Genomic DNA, 17,428 nt, shown 5'->3' with positions numbered 1-17,428 from the left:
TGTACCCTCAACACTGCTCATCTAAGATTCCTTGGTCTGCTCATCCTCGCTACCCTGAGAGTGAATTGCTGGAGAGGTTGTTCTTAGTCTAGTTTGAAATTCCAAATTAGGGCGGACGCCAGAGGTACAAGCCCCCAGCACCCACAGCTGTGGCCCAGTAGCCCCTACCTCCACATGGCCTTCTCAAACAATGTCTGACAGAGTGTCTTTGCACTTACTAACCTGTGGCTCTTAGTGGTTGTGTGAACGTGTCAATAACATTGATTCCTTTCAGTGACTGAGGGTTGATTCTGTCAGGTCCTCAGCAGCAGGTGTTTCGGTAGATAGGGCTGGACTAGGTTGTTGCCGTCAGGTCATACGAGTTGTTTCTTATTTTTTCTGTACTGTGCTGGAAAACACCAACGGTGGTGATTTTCTTTTCTTTGTGTGCCTTGCCTGATGTGTTTTTTATTTTGGTGGCTTGAGGCACAAAGACGTACTCTTGCAAAACAATGCACCGTTGTTTAAAAAGCATTCCTTAGCAGGATTTCAAACTGCACATCAGAATCTTTTCCACTTTTTGGCGTTGTCTTCTTTCTGTGTATTTTAGCTTTCCATGTTTGTAATGGCTCTCACTGGCCCATCATACAATAGTAGCTTTCACAGCGACATCAGCATTTTGGCAATTTCCGAATCCTTATGAATGGGCACTTTTTCTTACTCAAAGAAAAAGCTTGTTTCTAATAGATACTTCTACTTGCAGATCCCTAGCCTTTCCAATTCCATCAGGTGCCAGGATGGATATGGAAACTTTTGAGGTATTCTCGTGCATGCCTATTGGTGGCCCTATCGGAATCAACAGTGGCCTTGTCCCACCTCTGGAAGTGAAGGTCTGGAGCCCTGTATAGCTGACACCCCAGTGTGCTAACATCAATTCACTTTTCTCCATGCCCTTCTACACAGATCTGGAGCTCCTACCAAATTCCAAACTTTTTTCATCGCCAGTAAACCCCCCATCAGTAGATGCCATAGGTCTGGTGTGGGTGATGCAGCCTTTTTGATGCAGTACTTCACGCCAGAAAGCCTCATAGTTCAGGCTTTGGTCAGCAAGGTGAACCCAAATGCCTTCCCAACTGCTCCGTATGACAGAGAATCATAGTTAATTGACACCCTTGTCAGGAGAGTTTTCTCTTCTGCCAGTTTGGCATTTCGGTCTCTGAATTCTGCTTGTTTGTTGGGTAGATACACTCATGCCCTTCGGGATATGACTAGTGAGATCTTGTCCATTCTTTTTTTGTGGATCTTCAATATATTTTTGCCCATATTCCCCTTCGTGACAGATAGAAGGCTGGAAAGTACATCTTGAAGTTCAGCCTGAACACCACAAACCTGTGCCATGGGCACTAGGGTAGTGATTTGCTGTCTTGTCTCAATGTGTGCCACATGTTTTTATTTGATAGCTCCAAGCTGTTTGGAGATAAAGTAGATTTAAGTCTCGGAGCGGTTCAGAGATAGTTGCGCTCTTGCCCATATGGGCTTATTATGCCTGGCCCGAATGGCGCATTCAGAGGCTACTCATGGGGTCTGGCTAATTGCCAGAAGCTGCCATCTCAGCATGTTCTGCCATTTCTTGGCTCCAGGAGATGTGGAGGTGGCAGAGGACGAGGCCACCAGCAAGGCCAGTTATCCTCTTCACCTGCAGCCTGATTCCCTCCAAGGAGTCATCTGTTCCTCCCTTTTCCTGCCAAAGTCATCGAGAAGACCGTCAACAAGCAACTCGCCGCCTTCCTCGAGACAAACGGATCCCTCGACCCCTCACAGTCCGGTTTCCGAGCTAACCACAGCACTGAGACCGCCCTCATCGCAGCTACCGACGATATCAGATCCCTGCTTGACAACGGGGAAACAGCTTCTCTCATCCTCCTGGATCTCTCAGCAGCGTTCGACACAGTATGCCACCGCACACTAATACAGCGCCTCAGCAACACCGGGATCCTCGCTCAGCCCCACCCTCTTCAACGTCTACATGAGCCCCCTCGCAGCCATCACACGCCAACACAACCTAAACATCATCTCCTACGCTGACGACACCCAGCTGATTCTCTCCCTCACCAACGACCCCGCCACCGCCAGAGCCAGCCTCCAGGAAGGAATGAAAGACGTCGCAGAGTGGATGAAGACCAGCCGCCTGAAACTGAACTCAGACAAGATGGAAGTCCTCATCCTGGGATCATCCCCCTCCGCCTGGGATGACTCCTGGTGGCCCCTGCCCTGGACACCGACCCCAAGCCAACGGACCACGCACGCAACCTGGGCTTCATCCTGGACTCCTCCCTCACAATGACCAAACAAGTCAACGCCGTCTCATCATCCTGCTTCAACACCCTGCGCATGCTCCGAAAGATCTTCCGATGGATCCCCACCGAAACCAGGAAGACGGTCACTCAGGCCCTCGTCACCAGCCGACTGGACTACGGGAACACCCTCTACGCGGGAACCACAGCCAAACTTCAGAGAAGACTCCAGCGCATACAGAACGCCTCCGCACGACTCACTCTGGACATCCCCCGCCACAGCCACATCTCTGCCCACCTGAGAGACCTGCACAGGCTCCCCGTCAGCAAGAGAAACACGTTCAGACTCCTCACCCACGCACACAAGGCTCTCCACGACTTGGGCCCCAAGTACCTCAACAACCGCCTCACATTCTACACACCCACCCGCCAGCTCCGCTCGACCAGCCTCGCCCTCGCCACCGTTCCTCGCATACGCAGAGCCACCGCCAGAGGAAGATCCTTCTCCTACCTGGTTGCCAAGATATGGAACTCCCTCCCCATCCACCTACGACTGACTCAGGACCATCTCTCCTTCAGGAAACAACTCAAGACCTGGCTATTCGAGCAGTAGCGGATCCCTCCTCTCCCAGCGCCTTGAGACCCTAGCGGGTGAGTAGCACGCTTTACAAATTTGCCTGATTGATTGATTGATCTGTGGCCATTAAGGGATAGGCTACAATTTATCTGCCCAGATGGAGTACAGTCAACTTGGACCCTTGGATCTTGCAGGTTCTTCATCATAGGTACTCTCTGCCTTTTCTGTCAGCACCTCCTCCAGATCCTTCAGTTTTTATTCAGACTTGTGCAGAACATTCAAACCTCCTAGCCAAAGATAAGTCATTGCTGATCAAAGGGGCAATAGAGAGAGTCCCTGAGAAGGACAGGATCAAAGGGTGCTGTTCCTTTTACTTCTTCCTGCTCAAGAAAGAAGATGGGATCAGACAGATTTTTGACCTTAATATCTTGTCCACCTTCCTCTGATAGTAGTAATTCAAGTTCTGACTCGAGCCCAAGTCTTCTTCACTCTGCATTCTGAGGTTTTGATAATGTCCTTGTGAAAGGAATCAAAACACTAATTTAGATTTAGGCCCAAATTATTCTGTTTTACATGTCACTTGCCCACAAACTGTGAAATAATATGTAAAGACAGAAAACAGTAAAAGGCTGGTTAAATGTGCATGTTAAGTTGCACAATTGTATCTGGAAATAACCTACAGCCTGCTTTAAAAAAAGAGGTCTAAATGCGGTCTGGTTTAAGTGTTTTTTCCTTCCCATTGTATTCGGACTGAAAAATGTCCTTTCTTGAATATTTAACAGGAAATTCAGAGCAGCAAGAATGTTTCCATTGTAGTCTGTAAGTTTGGCGTGAGAAGTCACGCACACAGGAAAGCGCTGTTCTTGAAATAAATGTATGTAATCTGGGTGGAACATAACTTAAAAGCAGGAAGCTTTTTCTATTGTGAACATTGTATTAAATATGTATCTAGGCCCAAATTAGTATTATTAAAGTAGACTCGCAGAGTATGTAAGTTGAGACTGACTTGTGCTTCTCTCATAGCACATCACTCTCCCAGCTGAACTAGCCTGGCTTGTACAATAAACCTTTTTGTACTCCCTTTTGTTGCAGATGTGGTGATTAAACGATTTGCACTGCTTAAAGGATTTGTAATTTAGTCGTGCTCAATTAGAGGAGGATGACAGACGCCTGTTGAGACGAAAGATCTGTTTTTTTGGACGACAGGGTACCGGTCTAGGGGACGTCTGCAGCGGCCACATAAGGTAGGAAAAAAGTGCGATTGTCGAATCCTTGTGTATTGATCCACAACTGTTACAAACAGAGATGTGTATTTAGTTAATCCTGGCAGACCTTTGTTTAGGAATTGTCAGAGAGGAAGAGAGAGAATTTAATGTGTTTTGTTGATCCTGACAGACCTTTTGTTTAGGTATCGTTAAAGAAATAGATGTTAATTTAGTTAAACTTGGCAGACTGTTTTTCTTTCCCTTGGGGAATTAATCGAGAAATAGGAACTATATAAGAAGTTTATCCTGACAGTTTGGATTACGAAAACGTCAAAGAAAGACAAAAAGTTGACACTTTGTATTAATATTATATGCGAGTTGTTTTTCTAAACAAAATATATATATATATATACATATATATATAAAATGTAGATTTATGATTGTTATATCATGTGTAATAGATTATGAGTTCTCGTGCATTATCAGAGGTACCAACAGTTTTTTAGTGTTAACTACATTAGAACACGAGCCTTTAAGAATAGTAACAGTTTTTGGTAGATTAAAAGGAAAATTCTGAGGTCATGCCTTTCTTTAACCCCTTCGACGCTCATGACGAGCTGGGCTCGTCATGCAGTAGCCTCCTGCTACGCTCATGACGAGCCCAGCTCGTCATGAATGTGCGAGGATCGCGAAATCCCAGCACAGCAGGGGAATTCCCATAGCATCCAAGAGGTTAAGAAATCTTCCCAGGGGAGGCAGGGAGAGAAAGGGATTCCTTTAGGCCATATGATTTCCACATTTCCAGGAGACTCTGATAGAATAAAAATACATTGTCAGGAATGGGCAGAAGGCACAAAGACTTTCCTGGTTCTATGGCCACCAGATGGCTCTCTTGATAATCCAGTGATACCCCATGTAATATCATATATTTTAAGAGCATATAAAGGAGATAAGAGAACAAAGAGATTAGCATAATTGGGCATGTGGAAGATATTCAGTCAGGATTCCCATGTAGAAGCCACAGCACCACCCCCAACATATTCTGACATAATTAAAGGGCCCTTATGCCGTCAGAGTATGTATCCATCATTGTCAGTGGAAGATAAGGAATCCACTGCTTCAATAGACTCAGTGGACACTGATGTTCCAGCTTTAGGCTATAAAGATCCGATATTATTACCCCTGACTGATATAAACAAAGTTACACCAAAGGTTGATGACTTATTAAAAATGGGGGAGGTTGATCTTGCTCAAACAATTAATGAGCATTTTCTTAAACCCGAACAAGTATATGAGGTAACAGTGTCCTTAACAGGAGACCTTTCAGTAAAATTAAGACAAGACAGTAATGGAAAATTGCTGGAACAAAAGTCAAAAGACATATTAGAATGGGCTAACAAGGTTCCTCAAAACTTAAGTGAGGGAAATGGATATTATACTAGCACCCCACAGGTGAAGTTTGATTTAGGGGCACAATCAAAAATACATCAGGAAGAGGATAAGGGTTATCGTTACATGACCACCAGTGTAAAGGAAATACAGAATACAATTAAGAGATTAAGCCTTAATGCTGATTACTGTTCAAATATATGTAATTCCATGTCATTTGAACCAGATAAAAAACCAGTTGTAAGGGACATAGGATATGATCTAGAAATCAAGAATGTGACCGGAAAGGATGAGAAAGATGAAGAAGAAATAAACTCACTGGAGAGTGAAATTAGAAGGGTACTTGACCGGGACCCATGGAATTGTGGCAAGAGGCTGAGAACAGAAATGCTGAAATAAATAGAAGAAGATTAGAGGAATAAAGTGCCTTTAGAGAACAAATAAGAGGAGAGCAGGTGTTTCCCAGTTCTGGGCGTCCATTTCGAGCACAGGGTATGATAGCGTTAGGACAAAGTTCCCTCCGGCTGAAGTAAGATCCCTTCATGTACGAAATATGCAGGGAATTACAAGTTTTATACAGAGAAAAGAAAGGAAAGGAAACAGTGAATTGACACCCAATGAAATAGTAGCAAAGGGGGGAAATAGTTGGTATAATGTTGTCACATTTACTGATAACCTTGCAGGATGGATAGCAGATATGGTGCCACAAATGAAAGTGTGGCCAAGAGCAGGATCCTTTGACCCTGAATTGATAAATATGGCTGATTTATGTATTTTTCAAGGTTATGGGGACCCAGAGTCATCTACTAAGAATACCAGAGGAAAATGTGGTTAGAAGTACAGAGCCAGTGCATTATAAATTTCCAGCAGATGCAGTACTTACCGTTCCCAAGACAGATTAAATACTTTTAGGGAGTTGGATGGAATTGCCACCAAGACTAATTTTCAGGAGACAAGCTGATGGTGATGAACTATTTTGAGTGCATGGAAATATCCAGTAGGTGGGGCGCTCTGGGGGCATCAGATAATGATGGAGGAATTTGGAAGGTCCTGATTTTTCTTATGCCTGATCTGAGACCACAGGACATTTTTGATTCAGAACACTTTTCAGACGATCTCACCAGGAATGAGATAATTTATACACACACTGAACCCTTGTTAGTGCGTGTTTACCGTGCACAGACCACGTTACCAATTGTGCCATCCCCCTCCAATGATATTGAAGCACTTGCAGCAGTCCCGCCTTGTGTCTGGACATCAGCTCCAGATGAGGTAGGACTGATACTATCAGCGGAGCCATTTAAGATTAAGTTGAAGCCAGGAGCACAGTTGCCACGTGTAAAACAGTATCCACTGTCTAAAGAAGCAAAAGAAGGTATTAGATGTACAATACAAAGACTAAAGGATCAGGGAGTCCTGTGTTCCCGTCTGTCACCTTGTAAAACCACAATTTATCCTGTAAAAAAATCTACAGGTAATACTTGGAGGATGGTTCAGGATTTTCGTCCCCTTAATGCCATAGTATTAGCAGAGTACCCCATAGTGCCAGACCCATCTGTAATATTGACTAATATACCAAGTTACAGCTAATGGTTTTCTGTGGTGGATTTAAAGAATGCTTTTTTAACATACCTTTACATCCTGTCAGTCATTATTTGACAGCGGTTAGTTTTGATGGTGAACAAATCCAATATTCTCGACTCCCCCAAGGCTATTGTGAGTCTCCATCTGTGTTTAATAGAGTATTTGAGAGATTATTTGTTAAATCTTCAGTCAGACAGTACAGTCTTGCAATATGTAGATGATTTATTATTATGTAGTAAAACAGAATCTGAATGTGTTTTGGACACTGTCAATCGCCTAACGCTACTTGCTACTAAGGGATACAAAGTAGACAGGAAAAAATTACAGTTTGTGCAAAAAGAAGTGCTGTATTTAGGCCAAGTGTTGTCTGCAGAAGGCAAAAAGATTGCAAGTTCTAGAATACAAACTATACGTGATCAGCCTAAGCCCAAGACAGTAAAAGACATGCAGAAATGTCTAGGCCTTTGTAATTTTGTACGTCAGTGGGTATTTGATTATGTTATCATCATACAACCACTATTATATGGGGAAACATCCATTACGACGCGGTGTTTACACCACGCTACCATTACAACGCAGGTATCACAATGCAATTCGTTACAACGACTTGCGCTGGATGGCGCTAGAGAATAAGGAATAGTAGATTTACTATTCCAACACCTTCCCTTCTGTTGCGTAGGCTGGAGTTGGAATAGTAAATCGTACTATTCTTAAGTCCAGCACCTACAGCGCAAGTCGTTGTAATGACTTGCGTTGTGATATCTGCGTTGTAATGGTAGCGCGGTGTGAACACCGCGTCGTAATGCCATACATCCAATATATGCAATGAAGCAAGCTAAAACTGACAACACAGGCATACAGTGGAGTGATGACAGTGTAAGTGCATTTCAGACATTGAAAGAAGCAATTGCTTCAACCCCAGTGCTAGCAAATCCATACTATACAAAAAGATGTGTTCTATTTTCTGCTGCCACAGAGGATTCAATGATATATGTCCTTACTCAAAAACCCCCGATGGGTCACAAACCCATTGCCTATTTTAGTGGACTATTAGATCCAGAAAGGTCACTCTCCTTGTGAGCGAGCGCTTGCAGCAGCAGCTTTTGCAGTGGAAAAGAGTAGTACTACTGCAGCAGCAGGATGCCCTGTAACATTGTATGTTGAGCACTCTCCATTCGCTGTGCTGCAGAAAAGTAAAAGTACATTGACCACTCAAAGGGCAACATGTTATGAAGTAATACTGTCAAACCCTTCTATCTGCATTGAGCGAATACACTCAGTCAATCCTGCAACTTTTTTAGTGCACCCACTAGAGCCCACTGATCATGACTGTAGTGTAACATTGGAGGAGGACGATCACCTGGCACATGAGGACCCCTTGCCTGATGGCCAACAATTGTTTATTGATGGTTCCTCATGGATAGACCAGGAGACAGGTAAAAGACATACAGGTGCAGCTTTTTTTGAGGCTATTGGTACCTCTGCTGATTATACCTTACACACTTTGCACCCTTGCCATCTCAAGACTCAGACCAAGTGGCTGAATTGAAAGCATTGATAACGGCCCTATAGGCTTGTCAGAGTCGGCCAGTAACAATATACACTGATTCAGCATATGTAGCTTCCAAACTACATTCAGGGCTGAAGAGATGGGAAAGGCGAGGATTTCTTAAATCTGATGGGACACCAGTAGCGCGCCAACATCCTTTAGGTGACCCTATTGCTGCAATGCAAAAATCATGTAAAGTAGCAGTGGTTAAGTGCCAGGCACATACAAAAGGAACAGATTTGGTGTCTAAGGGAAATGAAGCTGCTGATACAGCAGCAAAGGAAGCTAGTTTATATGCAATGAAAACATGCAGTATGCACACTTTAGATGCAGATGATGAGCTTGAGATACAACACTATGAGAATATTTCTACAGAGACATTATTAGACATTCAAAATGCAGCACCACAACATGAGAAAGATCTCTGGAAATCAATGAGGGGGAGTGACTGGATTTCCAGATCTCCTTTATAGATCAGCAACTTCAGGTAAAGTTATAATGCCTCAGTCACTACTTATAACAGCCCTTCAACAACTTAATTTACTAACACACAATTCTAAAAGAGTAATGATGAATGAATTAAATAAAAGCTGGTTTATCCCTAATCTAGGACCATTAGTGGATGTATTTCTAGCTTCATGGCATGTGTGTTATCAGTACCCTAATAAGAGGCCACCAAAAATGCTTCATCCTCCATTTCAAGACCAATAGGTCCTTTCATAGTTGCACATAGACTTTGTAGATATGATACAAAAATGTAATGGATATAGGTATTTGTTAGTAGTGGTGTGTCAATTTTCACAATGGATAGAAGCAGGACCCTGCTCCAGGTGTAATGCTGACCAGGCATCCAAATTCCTGGTGTGAGAGGTCATACCGAGGTGGGGGGTTCCGGCTGCAATATGCAGCGATAATGGCAAACACTTTGCTAACACAGTATTTCAGCAAATTACTACACTATTAGGAGTGGAACACGAGGTTACCTCAGTTTACCACCCAGAGGGTAACGGAATTGTGGAGAGGATGAATGTCTTATTGAAAAGCAAAGTGTCAAAAATATGTGAGACACTGAAAATGAATTGGCATTACTGCCTTCCCCTTGCTCTGTACGCATTGAGAAATGCCCCTTCAAATCATCATCATTTGACCCCTAACCATGTCGTCACTGGTAGGCATTCTAATTTTTCCTTTAAACAAAATCAAATGATTCGTTCTGATACTAAGTCTGCATCAGAAAGTGTTTGGCAAGAAATTAATGCATACATGTCTACCTTAACAAAAGCTGTACAGGTTTATTCTAAACAGGTTCAGCTGCAACAGGCCGACAGTACTGCACCTCCCCTGCCCTTGTCTACAGCCGTCAGCATCGGTTCCTGGGTCTTCGTGCGCAACTTTATGAGAACATGGAAGGAAACCAAGTTTTTAGGCCTCACTCCCGCAGAGAGGGGAAGAGGCAATGGTCCAAGAACAAAAGATACAATGAAGAGAGGAGTTGGCCTAACGGCTAGTGCGGTCGACCTTGAATCTGGGGAACTGGGTTAGAGTCTCTGCAATGATGGTGAACATCCTGTGATTCTGGGCAAATCACTTAATCTCCCTGTGTCTAAAAAAATGTATGTATGTCCTCATGTAACGTAACTGGTGCTATGTAAGGCGCTCTGATACCCGATTCGGGTCAAGTTCGGGCTATATAAAACTCTGCAAGAAAATAAAAAAAGAGACAGTTAAATGATATTTTTTCATAGTATAGAGTTCAGTGGGTATGATTATTACTCGGATAATTTGCTATTGTATTATGTAGATGCAAAAGATTCCACCCATAGGGAAGAAGTACTACGCTTTCGTAGAGCTGTTTTCAATTAAACAGATATACATCCTTCGCATGATTCTTTACTTGATAATTTGTGGTGCAAAAGCATGCATGATATAGGTACCAATACACGAAATGATAGTTGTTATGTATGTTCTCTTATGCCCCATGCCATAGAAGCACCACCTTTAGTGTATCCTAAAGAAGTGCCTGTTAATATGACAAAGTGTTTATTGCATCTTTTCTTGTGTAGGATATAAGCACAGTTACAGCCAACGCATGTTAGTCCTATGACTGCCAGAGTTAATACAGACACATTTTATACAACCCCTGAAATGTTGCAAATTTTGACAGATAAAACAGAGATAATAAAAGAGATATACAGAATGAAGGGAGCAGGGCAGAAATATAGTTATGCAAATTGGGAGGAAGCAGTATTGGAACGAGGTATTCTAGGGAGATCTAATCCACCATCCACCTGTAATAATTATTCTGCCAAACTACTGCCTCCAGATTGCGCAGCCGAGCCATTATTAAATATTGAAGCATCAGTATTTGCCAATAATAAATGGTTTACTGGAGCTAGGTTTTCATGTAGGGACAAATCTTTATAGAATGGTACAGAAACAAAATAGCATTTGAGATTTGATGATATAAAACATCATGTCAGCAAGAATGGGATGAAAACATAAAGAGAGGGGGGAGGAGCCAAGATGGCGATCAGCACGGACGTGTAAGCTCCCGGCTCCGTGTACCTTTGAGCCCCGCACGACGATCCTGAGCACGATTTTGGCATTGAATGGCAGCGGGGTGAAGGTGAATGCGCGCAGAGGCTGAATGCGCGGTTCCGGTGTCTCCTCCGGCCTCGCAGACTGACATTTTGGTGGAGTTCACCGATTGCCTTGTACGACCCTGAGCCGAGCCCTAGACGGCTAAACATGGCCGGGCACTGACTCATCGGCGGCGGCCGGCAGGACCTGGGCGGAGTCGGCCCACCGGGAAGCAGCAACTCCGGAGCGGTCCTCTCTGTGGGTGCCCGGCTGTCGCATGGGGCGGCTGAAGTACGTCCTCGGCGGGGTGGCTCGGTGGCACTGATCCCGGCTGCGGAGTTCGATAGGTGAGCCTTTTGGCTTTGTTTACTGCCCTGCCCGGTTATCCTTGGCCGCCCCCGCACTTAAGCCGGTGGTTGCGATAGAAAGGAGATGGCCACTGCCACTGATTGCTTTTTGGGTCCACATTTTGTAAGCCCTTGATACTCCTGCAACAGTCTGCCCGGACCGGTCTTCTCCCAGCCCAGCCTTTGTTCTCCTGTTCAGCTGGTAACGCCCGACGGGTGCCTGTATGAGATGGGGCATTGCACCTTGTCCGCTGAAGTGATGGGTGAGGGCGAGTGTGAGGCACTGAGTAGCTCTTCGATGTGGGGGCCCCAGCCTGTGCTGTCTGGCCGCGACGTCCTTGCCGCTCTGAATGACTTTCAGTCTGCTTGGAGAGATGGCTACCGGGCGCTTGGTGGAAGGCTTGACGATATTTCGATCACACTGGGGCAACTGTGTTCGGATACTCCCCAGATTCGCGAGGAATTGCCCCCGCCTATGTTTGAGGAGGATCCTGTGGTTTTGCCTAGGTGCGGAGGGGAATGGACGATCCCGGATAGTGTGGGTGTCTGGGACGGATTGCCTACATGTCTCCATTGTTATGGAGGACGCCTTTCCCAACATTTGACGGTGGCCCCGTCCGCCACAACACCGCTGATGACTCAGACTCTGGTTCAGCTACTGTTGCCTCCTGTGACTACCGCCTCTTCCCTCGCCCCTGTATCTTTGCGGTGGTATGCTTGTTCGGACTTGGAACTGGTAGTAATCGGCTACAATGGAGGAGTCTCGGTCCGTGGCCGGCGGCGTCCATTTTGTGATGGCGAGTTACGCCCTGGCCGGGCGTGGACATTTTGTCTTCCTTTGTCTGCGGAGATGGCATCTCCTTTGAGGGCATGGCACGGGGGACTTACAAAAAAGGGCCAGGGCTAAGTGTGTTCCGCTAATGTTTAGTGTCTGTGGGGCTGGAGGGGTAGCGGACTGGCGATTCCCTACGACCTGCTTAATGGCGTACTACGTGATGCTTCGCCCCCATTATTCATGTACTAAGAGACTGTAGTAGTTAATTGTTTCTTTTGGGGTGGCGATTACACTAATGGCAGGGGAGTCCGGGAGCCTGTTGGGTTTGCCCTCCTCCGGTGTTATATTAACTCTTTTTCTTTCCTTTTTTTCCCTTTTTCTTACTCTAAATTTCAGGTTTTGGTTTATTGGGCGACAGACACACTGCTAGTGGGGGGGTAGGCCGTAGCCTCAGCATGCGTGTAGGGTGGGGGGTTGGGGGGTGGGGCTTTTTGTTTCATTTACGTTTCTATGGGCCTTATTTTTCTCCTCTCTTTCTTAGTTCTTTTTATTTTCTCCTTCTTCTCTTGGGTCAATATGGTGCTAGGTGTAGCGTTGCTACTTGTTTCTGTTGTTAGTCTTATTACTACCATTGGTTAGGATGTTCCACATCCATGGGGCGGGCGATGACCGATAGATACTGTGAATAAGTGCTCGCATCCTGATACCTATATCTTTTTATGCTGATTTTTCGATTGTCACCCTTCGTTTTGTTGATAATTTGCTGTGATCCTTGCCCGCCATGTGTTTCTGTTGGATTGAAAGCGCCTGATCCTCTTCATCTAAAAACTTTTTAAAAATTAACCTAATTTGTCCTGAACCCAGCGGTCCCTTTTCTCATACGTCATGCTTTGGTTGCTGTTTTTCATCTCTGTGACTGCTGGGCTGTTTTACTCCTGTTTTTTCGTGCACTAATCGATTTCGAGGCCGGCCGGAATGGTTGTGGGCCCGTACCTGTATGCTTCTGACGCACAATAAAGGTTTAAAAAAAAAAAACAAAAAAAAAAAGAAAACATAAAGAGATATACATGGACTGGAACTAAAAGTCATCCTGAGCTGGCAGTGAAACTAATGAGATTTTCTCTTCACTTTCAGGGAAATGGGATTGTTAAAGTGGGACAGAATCTCAATTGCAGCTCAACTATTTACAATGCTGATATGCAGGGCACTACCTCCAGCCTTGTGGATTTTTTCTGGCAGTGTGGAGCTTGAATATATACTTAATTACCCCCCCCCCCGACTGAAGCGGAATCAGCTCTCTGGTGACTTTGCATACCCCATCTATGGTAATACCAGGTGTGATGTCACCTCCTCTCTCTGGGATTTTTGCAATGGCAATGATCTGCCATTTGATCTCGTCGGCTGTGTGGTTTTTTTCAATTAAATGAGAGACCAGGGGGCCAGTTGTTACCAAGCGTCTTATTCGGCTGCGGTGTTGTCCTATCCTCGCTTTAAATTCGTGACCTCCCTCAATCAGATTCAAACAAATTTGACTTTCACTGCCACTTTACATGAATCGTCAATAGCATTGTAAATGTATTGTGTATACTTTATATGTTATTACTTTTTTGAAAACAATACAAATCTATTTGTCATACAAGCATTGGTGTCATGAGCCTTCTCTCTCTTTCTAACGTCCCCCATAACCCTCAAGCTGATATTGCTACTATGCTTTGTATTTACTAAAGAAAGTAAATGTATTATTCCACTGGGACCGTTGTTTGGACTTAATGACAGCAATCGAACGAGGAGTATGTAAATAACGTAATTCAGTATGCTGTACTTTCATACCGGCGAATGATGAAGATGAAGGAAATCTAACTCAGTCCATATTGACTTTGCATAATTTGCATACACAGATGAAGAAAGAGGGAGGTGCTCCAGATGAGTGGTTCACTGGCTGGTTTGATTGGGTGCTGTCCTGGATCCCGGGGTTGTCTAAGGCCTAATTGTCTATAATAGTTCTGTTGCTATTGATGTGCCTAGTATTTCAGGTTATCATAGCATGTTGCAAGAGGGTTACAACTAAAGTGGGAGGTATGTTCCCTATAATAAGAAATAAAGAGATGCAAAATACAGAATTGGAAGAAATGCACAGGGGTGGTGAGGAAGTAGTCGAAGAATCAACTAGAGAGGGGAATGAAAGGAATCAAAACCCTAATTTAGATTTCGGCCCTTATTATTCTGTTTTACCTGTCACTTGCCCACAAACTGTGAAATATTATGTAAAGACAGAAAAACAGTATAATGCTGGTTAAACGTGCATGTTAAGTTGCACAATTTTATCTGGAAATAACCTACAGCCTGCTTTCAAAAAAAGGTCTAAATGCAGTCTGGTTTAACCGCATCGCTGCTAGAGCGATTCCCCTGCTGTGCTGGACAGCAATAAAAACGGGTGTGGTCATGACGAGCTCAGCTCGTCATGAGCACAGGAGCACTGTACTGCATGACGAGCTGAGCTCGTCATGAGCAAGGAAGGGGTTAAGTGTTTTTCCCTTCCCATTGTATTCGGGCTGAATATGTAATAGGAAATTCAGAGCAGCAAGAATGTTTTCATTGTAGTCTGTGAGTTTGGAAATGGGATTTGGGCGCAGCATTCTAGGTAGGTGAAAAACATTCCAGTTTGGTTATTTGCATATGGAGGGCTTCACTAAGTTTTGGTTACGGGTCTTCTTTAATGTTAATAATTGTATTCCCAAGGGACCACCTCTCACTAGTGCACGTAAAATCGTAAAGTATGAATACTCTATTGCATTGAGATAAGTGTGAATTTGCTCGTCTTCGCTTTTTGGGACGTTACTCTGTCGGCGAGAGATGGGCTTTGGGCGCAGTAATCTTAGCAGGTGTGAAACATATCAGTTTAGTAGTTGTCACATGGAGGACATCATTAAGCTATGGCTAAGGATTTCCTTTGGTATGAATAATTGTATTCCCAAGAGTCCCTGCCACGAGATTAGTTAAGCAGGCTACAAGCATAGGGATTGATGCCAATAGAAGATACCCCTGTAGATAATTAAACCTTGGCTTCTAGTCACGCTTAGTCGGACTTGAAGTGCGGACATATATGTTTGAGTCCTCACTTCACAAAGCTAGAAGCTGGACCATGCATTGAGGATATCGTGTAGTATTACGGGAACATGTAAGGGCCAGTCAAAGTTTTAAGCCCATTTATGCGTTATCAGTCTGCTGTGCAATAAGGGGTATACATGGTTTGAAGCACACACAGTCGGTCTGTTGGTTCGTCTGTATTTACAGATTTAAATATCATGTCGACACAAGTTATCTGTTCTTGTAATCGAGTCAGTAACTTCGTGAATGCAACCGGAGATTAGTTTCCCTTACTATGTTGAATATTATGTTACCCTATCAGTATAACCACACTTGATGTTGCAGCTTAAGTGGTGGCATAGTTAATAAAGGCATTTCCCCCGTTTTTCCCCTTTTTATCATGTAAGGTCTCAACACCATTGTTTAAACGAGTACATAGTGAAGATGGGCACCCGAAAATCCGCATGTACTATGAGCCTACTTTAACCTTTGAGGTTAGTACGTTTCCATCTATACTGGGATTGATATTGAGTTGATGTAGTTACTGTTTAAGACAGTCAGCAGGAAGCTAATGAAGATTAATCTATTATTGCAGTGATATCACAGATTTATCAAGTCTCTAATTGCAATTATTAAGCCAGCAATTGAATTAACATTGAACAAAGGAAATTGTTATAATTGATGAGGTAAGTAATGACCAAGTCTATAAGCTATCAGTATGTATGTTGATCGGTCAGTAACTGAGGCTATTAGCTTGTAGTATTATATTGTGTATTTTACTCAGTTTCCAGGTAATTCAAGCCCCTGAATCCATCTGCAAGTTTTTAAGACGAATTTGATGATCTGAACTACCACTCTGTGGATAGAGGTATATATAGTCTTGCCATCTGAAGTGGAATCGAAATTTGCCTAGCAGTGTAACGGTAAGTTTCAATTCTATTAAGGACACGGAGGCAAGGATTATGCTTTTGTACCTTCTTCGCTGTTTATTACAAAAGTCACAGCAGCCAAAAACAAATTAAATAACAACAGCCCTACCGTTTTTGAGAACAAAGGTTAAGGGCAAACAGAAACAAAGACATCAACGACAACTCCCATGAGTATTACTATGCAGTCCACATTATAGTCCTTTCTCAGTCTCCACTGAAGCTAGACAGGACGTCCCCTTCATGACCACTTCCTCTTTCTTCGCGCGAGGCACGCTATGTCATTACTGATCCTGCTTGGCACCATCAGTTCCTATCAAGAAAAAATGCCACAGCGTCAGCGGTGAAGGGCATCCAAAGCATACGCAATGCAACATCAGCAAGTTACAGCAACATAAGACTGGAAACCAGATTACTTACTGCAGTACGGGCGGGTAGTCTCCACAGGGACCGGGAGGGATAATCCTCGCCTCCGTGTCCTTAATAGAATTGAAACTTACCGTTACACTGCTAGGCAAATTTCGATTCTATGTCAGGACCGGAGGCTTCAGATTATGCTAGTTTAAAGCTTACTCACCACCAAATGAGCAATGTCAACCACAGGTTTAAAGTAAAACCTCTTAAACGTGGAGTCCGAAGACCAATCAGCTGCTCGCATCAGATCCTCCAAACGAGCTCCCAAAGAGAACGCCTTCGAGGCCATGGCCCCTCTAGCTGAATGAGCACCAAACTGCTTCGTGTCAATACCAGCTTCCTGTAGTATCCACCGTACCCATCTGGTGATGGTGGGAGAAGAGACAGCCTTGTGCGGCTTTCGCAGCGCGATCAGCAACTGTCTTTCGCCCGGAGGGCCAAGTTCCACAGTCAAGGCCTCATAAGCCTTCAAACCCTGGACTACACACAACTTGGGCATGTCCACGAAGCACGGGTAGGAAATCGTACGTGAACCGCACTTCGTGCGATGTCCCAGTGTGAAAACCACCCCGTCAGGAGAAAACACTCTTGCCGCGACATCCAGGGCGCGTACATCTGACACTCGTCTGCACGACACCAGGCAAAGAAGCATTGCCAATTTCGCTGAAAGTTCCTTCAACGACAGATACCGATTCTGAGGCCATGACAAGAAAAGATTCAGC

At 44.2% G+C, this 17,428-nt stretch overlaps 1 protein-coding gene across 2 annotated transcripts in view; it reads left to right on the top strand.

The window, feature by feature from the left end:
* ANO9 (anoctamin 9) overlaps positions 1-17,428 on the top strand; it is a 769,113-nt gene that overhangs the window by 193,373 nt on the left and 558,312 nt on the right. For both annotated transcript variants that reach the window (XM_078682729.1, XM_078682726.1), the window contains exons 4-6: positions 3,943-4,094; positions 15,774-15,860; positions 15,962-16,052. The gene's annotated coding sequence lies outside the window, so the exon portion shown is untranslated. The remainder of the gene's footprint in view (positions 1-3,942; positions 4,095-15,773; positions 15,861-15,961; positions 16,053-17,428) is intronic.

Source organism: Lissotriton helveticus, chromosome 3_1, assembly GCF_964261635.1.
Source record: "Lissotriton helveticus chromosome 3_1, aLisHel1.1, whole genome shotgun sequence".
NCBI lineage: Eukaryota > Metazoa > Chordata > Amphibia > Caudata > Salamandridae > Lissotriton > Lissotriton helveticus.
This window is presented reverse-complemented; position numbering and strand designations above follow the sequence as displayed.